The sequence below is a fragment of the Macrotis lagotis genome, chromosome 3, assembly GCF_037893015.1.
Source record: "Macrotis lagotis isolate mMagLag1 chromosome 3, bilby.v1.9.chrom.fasta, whole genome shotgun sequence".
Lineage (NCBI taxonomy): Eukaryota > Metazoa > Chordata > Mammalia > Peramelemorphia > Peramelidae > Macrotis > Macrotis lagotis.
Window position 1 is genome coordinate 299,914,315 of NC_133660.1, and position 13,352 is coordinate 299,927,666.

The 13,352-nt window shown below is 31.2% G+C and overlaps 1 pseudogene; it reads left to right on the top strand.

Annotated features, from left to right (window-relative positions):
- The first annotated feature begins 8,223 nt into the window (after positions 1-8,223).
- LOC141516948 (olfactory receptor 4P4-like) lies at positions 8,224-9,100 on the top strand (annotated as a pseudogene).
- Positions 9,101-13,352: the final 4,252 nt, after the last annotated feature.

Consider the following 13,352-nt stretch of genomic DNA (forward strand, 5'->3'; position numbering starts at 1 on the left):
TAATGAAAATACAAGATAAATGAAGACTAAATGGAAGGTAGTCTCAGGGGAAAGGCACTAGAAGGAAGGAGGACTAAGAAAGCTTTTGTGCCAAAGAGAAAATTTCTTTAAAGAAGGGCAAAAACAAAAATGCAGCAGAAATGAAGAATTTTGAATCCCAGTTAATTACTTATAAATTACACCTTGCAAAAACCAAAAGAAAAAAAGAAAAATGAAGGGATTCCTAAGTTAAAAATGAACTTTTCCTCCTTTAATCTTTCATAGCATTCTGCTTCCCTTTTATGCTCTTTATATACATACTAGAACCTACACTAGTTATTTTATAAAAATAGTCTATTGATGACTACCTTCCACTTATTTCATACAAGCCTGTCAGGAAACTCCTCAGGGATTAATCTGAAATCACTGGGCTGACTATAAATTTTCCTCTTTAATCTATTCAGAGCATTTTTCTGGATGATCACAAAGAGAGTTTTAGGGAATTACAAACTATGTACAACCATGGAATGATAGCAGTTGGAGGAATATCAGACATTAGAATGAAAGAACTAGAAAGGATCTAAGAACAAGAACTAATTTTTAAGGGGCCATTGTGATAGAATAGTTGAACTAAAAGTAGTCTCTGAAAGATCTTAATTTTACAGGGAACACAGTATAAGAAATGTCTGATGGCATTTTACTGGAGAAGAAAGTGAATGAGAATGAACTTGTGTCTTAGAATCATCAGAATTCTGTGTATCATTTTTTCCACTTTGGTTAACATATTATTTCATATTGAATGTCTCAGTTTATGAGACCATACTAACTTTATTTGGTACCAACATTTCAAAAGTTTTTATATAACAATCTGAGTATAGGCTGAAATTTCTTCTGTTTTTTTATATGTCTTGTTAATAAACTGAAGCAATTTTCTTTGCTAATTTATCAAACATTTGCATTTACAGTCTGAAACAATAAAAAAAAAAACACCATTCTATCCATTATCTAATTTGAATGTCATTACATAGAACTGCTGGAAGATGGGATTTCAGATCTTACTTTCTTCGTGTCAGAGATGAAGAAGTCAAGAGTTAAAGAAGCTCATTGGTTTATTGAAGAGCACACAAATGAAAGGTAGCAGAGCTGAGCCATATTCTCAGTTTTTCCTTTCTCTGGGTCCAGCATTCCATACACTGGATTGCATATTTGATAATGTTTGATAATTTGTCTATCTCCTGCCATGAAGAGTAAAAAAATTAATTCCAGAATTCCAGTGAAACTGGAGGCATTCAAAAGCTATAGGGTTTTTTTTTGGCATAGATTTATATTTTCCATCTTCCCCTTTTAATACATACAGTGTTCTTGGACTGTTTTGTTTTGTTTGTTTGTTTTCCAAATCATTTTATAGATCTTGATACTGAGATATAAATGAGTAAAGCAACTTGGCCAAGATCATGAAGTTAGTTTATGGAAGACCTGGGATTAGGACAAAAGGTTCATAGAAATCTCTTCTGGGTACTTAGGAGAGCAGCCATAATTTTTCATTTTCTTTTTTTTTTAAAGGCAAAAAGGAAATTTAAAAGGCTATCTGTATTCAATATTTAATGATGGTACTATCATTGTGGAATCTTTACCCTGGTCAATGAAAAACATGGTTCAGTTAAAAGTGTGATGAATTCTGAGTCTGAGAAACTGGGTTTAAACCCTTACTTCTTTGCTCATCTGACCTTGGACAACTCATCTTACTTTTTTTTTTTTGCAAGGTAAATGAGGTTAAGTGGCTTGCCCAAGGCCACACAGCTAGGTAATTATTAAGTGTCTGAGACAGGATTTGAACCCAGGTACTCCTGACTCCAAGGCCAGTGCTTTATCCACTATGCCACCTAGCCGCCCCTACTCATCTTACTTTCTTGGATCTCACTTTTCTTATCTTTAAAATAATTCGATGAGACTAGATACTTTAAAGGTCCTTTCCATTTCATAAGTATGTGGTTTTTGTGACACTAAAGCTAATAAACTCTCTATGGGTTAGATGAAGAAATTTATAGAATAATTTTCTTTCTGTATTATGATGAATATGGAAAGCTAAATATTCAATGACTAAAATATATGAAATGAGAAAAAGCAGCATGAGATTTTTAGTGGAAGTTGGCAGACATAATGGGAAGCAAAAAGAGTGAGATATTTGAGTGAATATAGGAAAAAAAAGAGGTTTTGTTATTTTACTAAATAATACTAGTTCTTGTTTTTCCCCCAACAATTAAATGCAAATAATTAATATCTGGGATGAAATTATTTGTTGTAGAAGGAATTTTAACTCATCACTGTTAAAAAATGTCATATATTATAATTTATTACATAAAGATTTAAAGGTTAATTTTTTTCATTAATCAAACAAACGCAATATTTATCAAGAGGCAACTGAGGAAAAGTCTTCCAAAAAAATAATAATCCTATTATTGGGGGGCAGAGAAAAAGTGAATTTATAATATTCTTAAGCAATCTTATGAACAAATGTGCTACTCTTTATGATAGAGATCTTTTGAGCATTAAGAAAAAAAGTGATTTATTCAATGTCACACTAAATCAATAGATGTCAGGAGGCTTAACCCAAGGATTTTTTTTTAACAATGAAGCCAATTCTCAATGTTTTCTGCTTCACCAATCTCAATTATACTCAATCTCAAAATGAATGAATGGAAAAATAAGCCATATAATATTACATTATTTAAAACTAGAAAGGAACATAAAGACTATATAATATAATGCTGTTTATTTTCAGATGAGAAATCTGACACTCTAAGGTATTAAATATCTTATGCAGGAATGACAGTGGCAGAATTTAAATCCAGATTTTCTAACTCCTACATCAATATACTATGGTCAGTACCATACTGCTTCTCGGAATAGAAAATAAAGTAATTTTTCAAGCAAAATTTGAGATGATACAATCACTTCCTTATATCACATGATACAAAGTTGCCCATTTATCTGAATTCTTAGTATTGAAGGACAAGTCAATAATTAGCTGATATAAAGATTTTTTATCTCTATTATATCTTATTGAAAAAAATTATTCTATTAACAGTCGCTCTAAGAAAATTCCCTGGATGCTAAACGTTTTGAGGACTATAGACACATTCTTCAGGGACTTAATCTGTTTCCCTGAGGCTCAGTTGAGAGGATGGTTATGGTAATATTGGTTCTTTCTTTTTTGTTTTGCTTTGTTTTTTTAAATGGTGTCCTAACAGATAGCAGTTCCCTATGAAGTTCATTATGTACTACCTGGAGAAGTTTCAATTGTCTTGTGCCAAAAATTATAATATGCCTTACAAAGAAAAAATAAAATACATTACCAGTGTCATGGCAGTGAAACTGGCCAACTTGAAGCAGTGAATGACTACATCAATTTTTACTATATTAGAGTCATAAGTATTTCTCATCCTTGTTTTAGTGAAATGAAGTTAAGGCCTAGGACCCCCTGAGCAAGTTCATCTTGCCACCATACTCTTAAAATAATGTTGAAATGATCATGCTGAAATGACTTCAAGTGTTTTCTCAGAGGATTACATCTGTATCAATTCAATATGTGTGTGTGTGTGATTCATAGGTCAAAACACTTTCTATTTTATTTATTATTGAATAATCATATTGATGTAAATAAGATGGCAAATATAATAAATGTGCTATTTTCCTTTGAATCCATATAAATTCTCTTTCCTGTATATAAGGTTGAATTTCAGAAACTAATCAGTAATTTATTTCAAATCTTTTAAATAAACACTCAAGAAGACCCGTACTTGCTATGGTAAATGCAAAGGAAAATATATTTTCAAGTTTTGTTTACTTTGTTTATTGGTCACATCTTGAAATCTTTCAGGATATTTCTTAGAAACCCTAAACTGGGCATCCAAATGATGAACCAATGCATTTTTACATTTGAAAATTAAAAAAAAATTAAGTTCCTTGATAAATGATATATAATAGAGAGGAAAAAAAATCTTTAAGTTTTTTAGTAAATGTTATAAAACCAAAAGAGCATACCATTACATGTGGAGGGAGAGAATCTGTGTTCAAGAGGTTACTACAGTGAATATTTGTGAATGTCCATTAAATTCTCCATATATCAGTTTGTTTATTTAGAGGTAAATGATATTTATAATAGATATCTCATTGGATTATTGACATTAAAAGTATTTTTCACATTCAGATATATAAATGAGATATATTTTTATGCTAAAGAATTCTGTTGCATTTCTTCTATTTATAGCAATGCAGTCCTTTTAAATTATTTTAATAGATTATAATATTTATTTTTTCAGTGTTATTTATGCTTTTATGAATGCAAATATCTTCAACAATGTATGTTGAAGCCCATTCCTATCTTCTCAATTTATGGTTTTCATTGCTCTCCCTTAAAAGTTCTCATGAGTAAGTGCTTAATGCACAGGAGAATAGCTAAGAGTTCTGTCACTTTTTTGAATATGTGTCCAAATTGATTATCCCTCTGCTTGTCTTTTTTGTCTTTATTCACTGACCTATTCTCATATTGAATTTTACATTTCACAAACAATATAAATTTATAAACATTTATATATAATATAAATGTATATATATATATGTAAATAAAATGGTATCTACATACTCATATGTGTATATAGGATATACTTTACATATATGTCTTTTATGTATATGTATAGATATAAATATGTGCATATATAAATATGTTTCTTCTTGCATTCAAGTAAACATTTTAGATAGATAGATAGATAGATAGATAGATAGATAGATAGATATTTTTTTTCACTAGGAACAAATCTCTAAATATCCCTTTGGATCATCTGTAAACTACTGTTTATTGATTGTGGTGATCCTTTAGTTATAGACATTTAAGATCATTAAGTAATTATTGCTGCTAAAGACATGAGATTTTTTGTATCTTCTGCATTTTTAATTTATGAAACAAGTTTTTGCATAAAAAGATGATTATACATGAAACTGCCAATCTACTATTGCAATTCCTTTCAAATATATGACAAAATCATCATGTATTTTTTTCTTTTTTCTTTCCCCTTTTTCCTGATGTTTACCAGTAGACAGAAATCTTTTTATATGTAAAATTTCTCTAAACATATATCTATATTTCTATCCTTTCTCTGAATGCAGATATCTTTTTTATATGTCCTTTTGAGCTAATTTTGGTATTTACAAAAATAAAAATCATTTATTTGCTCAGATTCACTGTTAAAAATGAAGTTGCTGCTATATAAAATGTTCTCTGAATCAAGCACATTTTATACTTCATTACATTCAAATCTATGAATATATTTTTCTAAAATTATTGCACTCATTTCTTATAGCACAATCATATATCAAAATTTTTTGTAATTTTTAGTTTATGGGCATTCATATTGTTTCCAATTCTTTGCCACAACAATAAGAACTGCTATAAAGATTTTAGAAGATTAAAAATAAATAATTTTCCTTTTCCCCTCATCATCTTTGGAAATAGACCAAATAGATAATTGTATGGGAAAGGGTGTAGTTAGGACTTGTATTAAAAGCCAGGGACCTAGGATGAGTGAAAGTTTTGTGAAATTCTATAAACATTTCTTTCCTCCCTCCCTACCTGCCTCCCTCCCTCCCTCTCTTCCTTCCTTCCTTCCTTCCTTCCTTCCTTCCTTCCTTCCTTCCTTCCTTCCTTCCTTCCTTCCTTCCTTATTTTCTTCTCTTTTTCTGTAATTACTGAATGATATGCTGCCTGAAGGGGTCATAAAAAATAATAAGATAATCTTTATTTTTCACAAGTTTTCCATTCATAGAAAAAGACAAATCTAGTGAATGACTGTGGTAGTTTGCAAATCATTTTCTACTTCAAAGTTCCCCATTTGCAGTGATGATAGAAATATATATATATATACACATACATATATATATAAATTCATTTTAATTTGATTTCTGTATATGTATCTCTATTGGTGTAAGTTTGCCGTATATTTTCTAACAAAATAATATATGTAGCATATTGAGTCTTAATACATGTTCAATAAATTTTTGCTTACTAATTTTATTGCAAACTTTAATTTCATTGCTGTAATCATTGTGTAAATAATTCACTTTACTTTATTAGCTTTATTTTTCACTGAAAGATAATGTTGAATAAGGAGAAAGTAGTTCTCAGAAACTGAAAAAACAGGTTTTAATCCCAACATCTGACAAAGACATTCTATGAAACTGTTTGAAAATAATTTAATTTTTGATTTGGAAACTTTAAGAAATGTTTAAGTAACAGAGTGTTTGTTGATGAATTCACAAATCTGGAAAGGAGAATCAATAAATCCTTTAATGTTCTTCCATATTTCCCCATGTTTCCTTAAAATTTTTATATCACTATTATTTAATTCATAATGTTCCTTTCTTATAATATAGCACAGTTTCTTCAATTTTTTGAAACTTATGCCACATCCTTTCTTTCATTTTGCTAAACCACAAATGCTACTGTTAATTTCATTTCCCTATGCAAATGATTATTATCTTCTTGCTCATACTTGTTGCAGGGATTGTATTTTTGAGTCAAAAGAATTGAAAAAGTGAAAATGTCTTTGTATATAACTAAATTATTTTCCAGAACAACTATATGACTGGAATAATATTCTGTTTTCCTACAACCTCTCCAAACTTGAATTTTTCCAGGCAGCATTTTGGTGAATATGAGATAAAATATTTGATAAGATATTTGAAAATTTGATAATATATCAGAATATTCTCCATTTTTGTATAAAACATTTGATCTCATACCACTGACTGGTGATATATTACAAGGAACTTTTTTTAAATCTCTCCATTCTGCTCTTTCTTCACCAACTCACCTCTTCAATTTGATTATCTCTTACATGATGCATCTATACATTCATCGAGAGTATTTCTCCTTAGCTAGAATCACAAGCAACAAACTATCTTCTAGAATTCTTGACCTGCATATCTTAAAGGGACATCAAATTCCATATTTCTAAAACAGAACTCATTGTTTTCTCCCAAAACTATTCATTATTCAGAAATTTTCTATTATATTTTATTGCACTACCATTCTGCTAGTCACACAGGATCAAAACTTTGGCATCATCTTTTAAGTCATCTACCATGCACACGAACCTGATAATAAACTTACTCTTTCTGCTATTCCAACATGTCCTCTTCACTCTCCTCCTACCGATGAAACTCTGAGCCCCTAATCATCTCATATGTGAATCATTGCAATAGTTTCCTCAAATAAAATATTTATTTAATCCAAAGTCAGATAAGCCTATGCCTTTCCCTTATCTAAAATCTTTTATAAATCCTCCAGGAAAATACATCATTTTTCTTTCTTTTTTGACATTCAAAATGTTCACAGTCTGACTTCCCCTACTTTTATAGGTGTTTTAAAAATAATTTACTCTCCTACATAGGCTCTATGATGTAGCTACATGGAAGTGTTTGTTGATACTCAGTGATGATATTGTTATTTATTGACGATGTCACTTTTAATTGCTACCTCCTCTACTCCTAAAATGTTCCACCTGTTCACCTCCACCTTCCTTCAAAATCGCACAAATTATTAGACAGTGAAGTAGCACAGTGGGTAGAGCACTGACCCTGGAGACAAGAAATCTGAGTTTACACCTGGTTGTAGACATATACTTGTAGTTTGGGTCCTGAGCAAGTCACTGAATGCTGATTGCCTCACCCCCAAAAGACAACTCATATCCAAACTTTTACAGATTATGTTTGATCCCCACTCTATACCCTTACCAAGCATCTTCTTTCTGAGATTAATTTCCTCTTGATATATTGAAGATGAATAAATAAATAAGTTTATTATAGATATAGATAGATACCAAATTAGATGAGAGATCTACAAGATAAATTCATCGATGGGAGATATTGGGTATGTGTATAGTTGACTGGATGTTGTCTATCTCTTTATAAAATTGGCTCTTTCTGCAAGACTCATGTTTTGTCTTTCTGTATAATGTTAACACTTATTTTACTTTGTTCTATAGTATGTATTTAAACAAAGATTTTAGACTGACAATACTAAAATGGATCCAAGAATGTAATAAGCATCATGTTTTCTCCCTTGAAGGTGGGGGTAATTTTTAGTTATCACTGGTGTTACTTAATAGTATAACTAACATTATTCCTGATTTTTCTAGTTTTAGGTATACAAATATTTCCCTACACATTCATCTCAGTGCTGAAGTGATGGGGGTAAGAAACAATGTCACTGAATTTATCCTACTGGGTCTGTTCAATAATCAAGAGGTCAAGGAAGTCTGTTTTCTTTTCTTTTCTCTTTGCTATTTCATGATCTTGATGGGACACCTTTTCATCCTGACCACCATCAAATTTAGTCAACTCAATCACAACCCGTGTACTTCTTTCTCAGCTACTTATCATTCATGGTTGTCTGCTTCACCTCCACTATTGCTCCAAAACTAATTGTGGATTTATTGGCCCAGAGAACAACCATCTCCTATAACAACTGCATGGCCCAGATGTTCTATGGTCATTTTTTTGGTGGCATTGAAATCTTCATCCTGGTGGCCATAGCCTTTGATTGCTATATAGCCATCTGCAAGCCACTGCATTACATGGTCATCATGAGTAGACAGGTATGCTATCTTTTGGTGGTGGCCTCTTAAGGCATAGGGGCATTCTTTCGCTCAATCTTTCAGGTATTGATTATTACTCAGCTGCCTTTTTGTGGTCCCAATAAAATTGCTCATTATTTCTGTGATGTATTCCCTAAACTAAAACTGGCCTGCACAGAGGCATTTTTGCTGGTAATTGTGATTATTGGTACCACTGGAATGTTGTCTATTTTTACCTTTGTTGCATTAGTTATTTCTTATATCATTATCCTGAACACCTTGAGAACTCACTCCTCAAAGGGACTAAGCAAGGCTCTCTCTACCTGTGGATCACAGGCAGTTCTGTTAGTGATGATAAGGTGTTTGCCCTCTTTTACACCATCACTGCTCCCATGTTCAACCCTCTCATTTATTCCCTTAGAAATACTGACATGAGGAATGCCATGAGGAAAGTGTGGTTACAGAAGCTTCTTTCGAAAGGAAAGTGATCTCCATGCAGTATATGATTCTATTTCAAACAGAATTATTACCAAAAATAAAGGAAGAATTTTCCTCTACTCAGTGGACTGAACTTAGAAGTATTGTTAGAGTATAATCATCTTCAGTAGTTTTCCTGTTGTTGAGTTGAAGCAGGTATTGGCTCATATGCAGAAAGTCATTATACTTGACAAAAGGGCATTTTATGCATCTGTAAGTATATGTGTGTGTGTGTGTGTGTGTGTGTGTGTGTGTGTGTGTGTGTGTGTGTATGGATGTGTATGGCTGATAAATATCACTATAATACTAACAATCAGGTCATACTGTTAGCTATAAGTGTTACGTTATTTTTTTCTTTTCCTTCCTAAGTGTCAAATTTCAGTAGTAGTAGCAACAACCAAAAAAAAAAATAGAAAATCCCTGAACTTGTATGCTCACAAATTTATTCACTCCCTACTTGAAAATCTCACAGGATAAACAGAGAGCATTTATATGGGACAGGGACAGTCTAAGGATAGGGAATTTATTTGAGAGTGCTAAATCAGATGAAAGAGATTTGGTGCTGATCCCTAAACTGTAAAGAGGTTTAAATAATTTATATATAATTTTTAATAACACCAAAGTAATTGTAAGAATTTATTAAATGTGTACAAAAATATTGTCCATGGTTTCCAGAAGAAGGAGTACTAAGTACTGAAAAGAGGAAAACTGTGGAGAGACAGATGAGTGAACATTTTAAACAGGAAGGTCAGGAGTCATTTCCTAAAGGAGTCTTTTCATTGTGGAATATTTTAAAAATCAGTATTACTCCACCTAGAGCCAAAGCTTGGAGTATATTAAAAGTTGATGTAGATGTTCAAACTATTCAGCAGGAAGATAAGATTAAAAAAAAAAAGAGGAAGAAGAATGCTGGCTTTTACTTCCACGCCACTTCCTCCTAACTTTAATAAACCACCTTCTGCTCCTTTATGGTCTTAAAAAGAAAATACTAAAGATAAGGGGCATTTGAATGTTGTTCAAAAGGCTGATCAAAAAGCAGTAGATAAAGGAGAGGAGATATTCTTATTGTTCTCTTTTCCCATATTTGAGAGACCTGATCCAAAGAATCCAGGGAATGTTTTGAGAGAACACAATAATCTAGATTTAAAAATATTTAAAGAATTAAAATCAGCATTAAGTATGTATGGTAATACTAGACCAAATGTTTTAACTATGAAAGAAATATTACATGGAAAAATATTAGCCCCAGAAGACAACTTTGATAGGAAAAAACTGCTCTTTCACCATGAGATTATTTAATACAGAAAACTTAATTTTTTGAGAATTGTATTAGTCAAGTTAAAAGAAATGAAGCAGCAGGCTTAAGAATAACATTTGAAATGCTTACTAGCACTGGTCCATAGGCAGGAGTAAATAAACTGCATATAGGTTACAAGCATAGCAACAAATATCCATTATCTCAAAACAAGCATGGACAAAATTGCCTGAAAAGGAAGGAGGCAATACTGCATTTAAAAATAAAACATGGAGCTAATGAAGATTTTGCACAATTTCTTGTTAGGCCGGAACATACAGTTCAAACCTGAGATCATACAAATTGCTCCTGGCTTGTTTATCTAAATCTTAAAGTTAGATGAAAGAGGAATTAAGAAAAAGGACTAGCTAGAGGGAGAGAATTGCATGAAGACTTGATAAATAAGATAAAATAAAATATTTTAAAATATTTAAAGAGGGAATTTATTTGAAATTATAGAAAAAAGAGAAAATGACAGTGAGTATTCACAGTTGAGAAAAGTATATGTTAAACCAACAATCACAAAATAAATGCTATTTGACATTGAGAAAGCTTTGAAGAAGTAAATTTCAGAAAGACAAGATAATCAGATCCATTTTAAAGTACATAATTTGATTATTACAGAAAAAATAAGACAATTGAGGATTCAAAAACAGAACACACAACCCCCAGAAAAGACTTAGTACTGTTCCCTTAAAAAGAAGTTGTTTAGTTTACTCTAAACTGAAGGGGTACAAGGGGATAATCCAATTAAGCTGAGGGATTTTTGAGTGGCTGCCTTCTCAAAAGTTATAGTTAAAATCAAAAAGTGTTAAATATGAAAACCTTTGAATGGAAAAATGTATTGTGAAAAATGAAATGTTCTCTGGATTTTTCCTCTGGTTTCTTGGGGATTTGTCACCTTTGGTGGTATTTGCTTTGGTTTATGGTTGGAGTGTGTGTGTTTATCTGGCACCCTGTTGTCTTTGTCTTTGTGTAGTGTTTAGGAGACCCTTTAGTCTGAGAGCAAAGTGGGGTTTCACTGGAATTCGGGGACCTCTCTGGTTCAAAATGCTTCAACTCATTTGTTATGTGTTTTGTTTTAAATTACAGTCAGAGGGAAGCTCTCAGCTGTCTCTGCATGGTCAGGCCTACTGTCATGTCTCTGTGTTCTGAATGGCCAATTTTCTTTTCATTCACTTTTTTCAAAAATTAGATCTTTTTTCCCCCAAAAAGCTCATGATTTGGCACCAAAAAGGAAATTTTCATAAAAATTATGGTGCTTTTGGAGGAGAAGGGGTTCTATTATTTTCTATTGTTTCTTTTCTAGCCTGATTGACTAATAAGAGTTTTATTTACTGATTTGGCAAATTATACTTATAAGGAACCTAAAAGAAAATGAAATGATATGCTAAAATAGATAAGGGCAGAATGACCTTGATAGAGGCTGGGAGTCTGTCAAAACTATGTTCAGCAAAGACTTCTGAGTTATGTGCTCTTTATCAGACTTTGAAATTGCTAAAAGGGGGGGGATAATTTTTATACAGATTCAAAATATGCTTATATGCTATAGATCATAAATTAGAAAAATTGTGGATGAACAAGGAATGATAAACAGTAAAGCTAAATAATTAGTGCATACTACCTTGATGTCTCAGAATGTGGAGAAACTTCAATTCATAGAACATCATCTTGTCAGTGAAGCTGGAAAGTTCTTATAAATTAGAGCATTGAGAAGTTGGAATAGCACTGATACAGATAAGAATTTGCAAAGTTTTATATTTTGAAAAGGAAAATAATTTAAGGTATTTTTGGATATGAGTTTTGGAATTTCAAATATTATTAAGAGAACTATAAAGACAATCTTGTAATCATAAAAAGGGATTTTTAGAAACATCTGGTCTCAAGAATTTTTATGCATTGCGAAGTTTTAAAGAATAAAGAGAATATACATTAAATTGAAATTTGTTATGTATAATTGGTAAACTTGTATAAGAACAGATTCAGATGATTTTTTTGAAAATTTGAAATTGTGTTAAAATAATAAACAATGAATGAATTGAAGTGCCATCCAGCACCTTTGTAAAGATTTGTTATAAGAAAATTAGAAAACAACTTGCCAACGGGTTATATCTCTCAAGTTCTTTTTGGCCTAGAGATTTTGTGAAAGGTTGTGTCCTTTCACCTACTGTTTATTAAAGGGAATATTTATATGTAAGATCAAAGTAATTTACTTAATATCTGTTATTTAAGAAGAAGAAATTATATATGTAACCTATAACACCAGCAGTTTTGAAATTATTATATATGAATATATATATATGAAAGTTCATAGAGAATTTTGTTTTCTTTTTGAAAATTATTTTGAATGATATTGAATAAATGTGAGGGGCTTTGAAAAATGAGCCATAAATTGAAAATTATGTAATCCATAGTTAGGTAACTTAAGGATAAGCAAGATATTTGAAAATGTATGTGTTGTAATTTTATCAATATAAGCTACTTTACTGTAATGATGTCAAAGCCTGGAATTAGTGATGGATTGCTTTATAAAGGTAATAAGGGAAAATACCCGAAGTTATGAACCACTGGTTTCCCTGAAATTAGACCTGTAGGTCCAAGCAAAAATGCAATAATAGAAATTATAAACTTCTTTTATCAACACAAAAGAATGAATTACATGCCCAATTAAAATTAAAATTAAAAATTAAAAGAACAGCCACAACCCCTTAACATTTTTACAGATAATAAGTATAGTTATCATGTGGTCAGACTCATAGAAAAAAACACTTATTAAACATAGCACTGATGAAGAATTATATCAATTTTTTTAAAGAATTACAAGAAGTTATAAGAAATAGATACAACCCCTTTTTTATTGAACATATAAATTCCCACACTGGATAGCCTTGACCTATATATGAGGGTATTCATAGTGCTGATTAATTAACCCTTCCACTTCTTATAAGTTTAGTAGAAAAGCAAGTCAG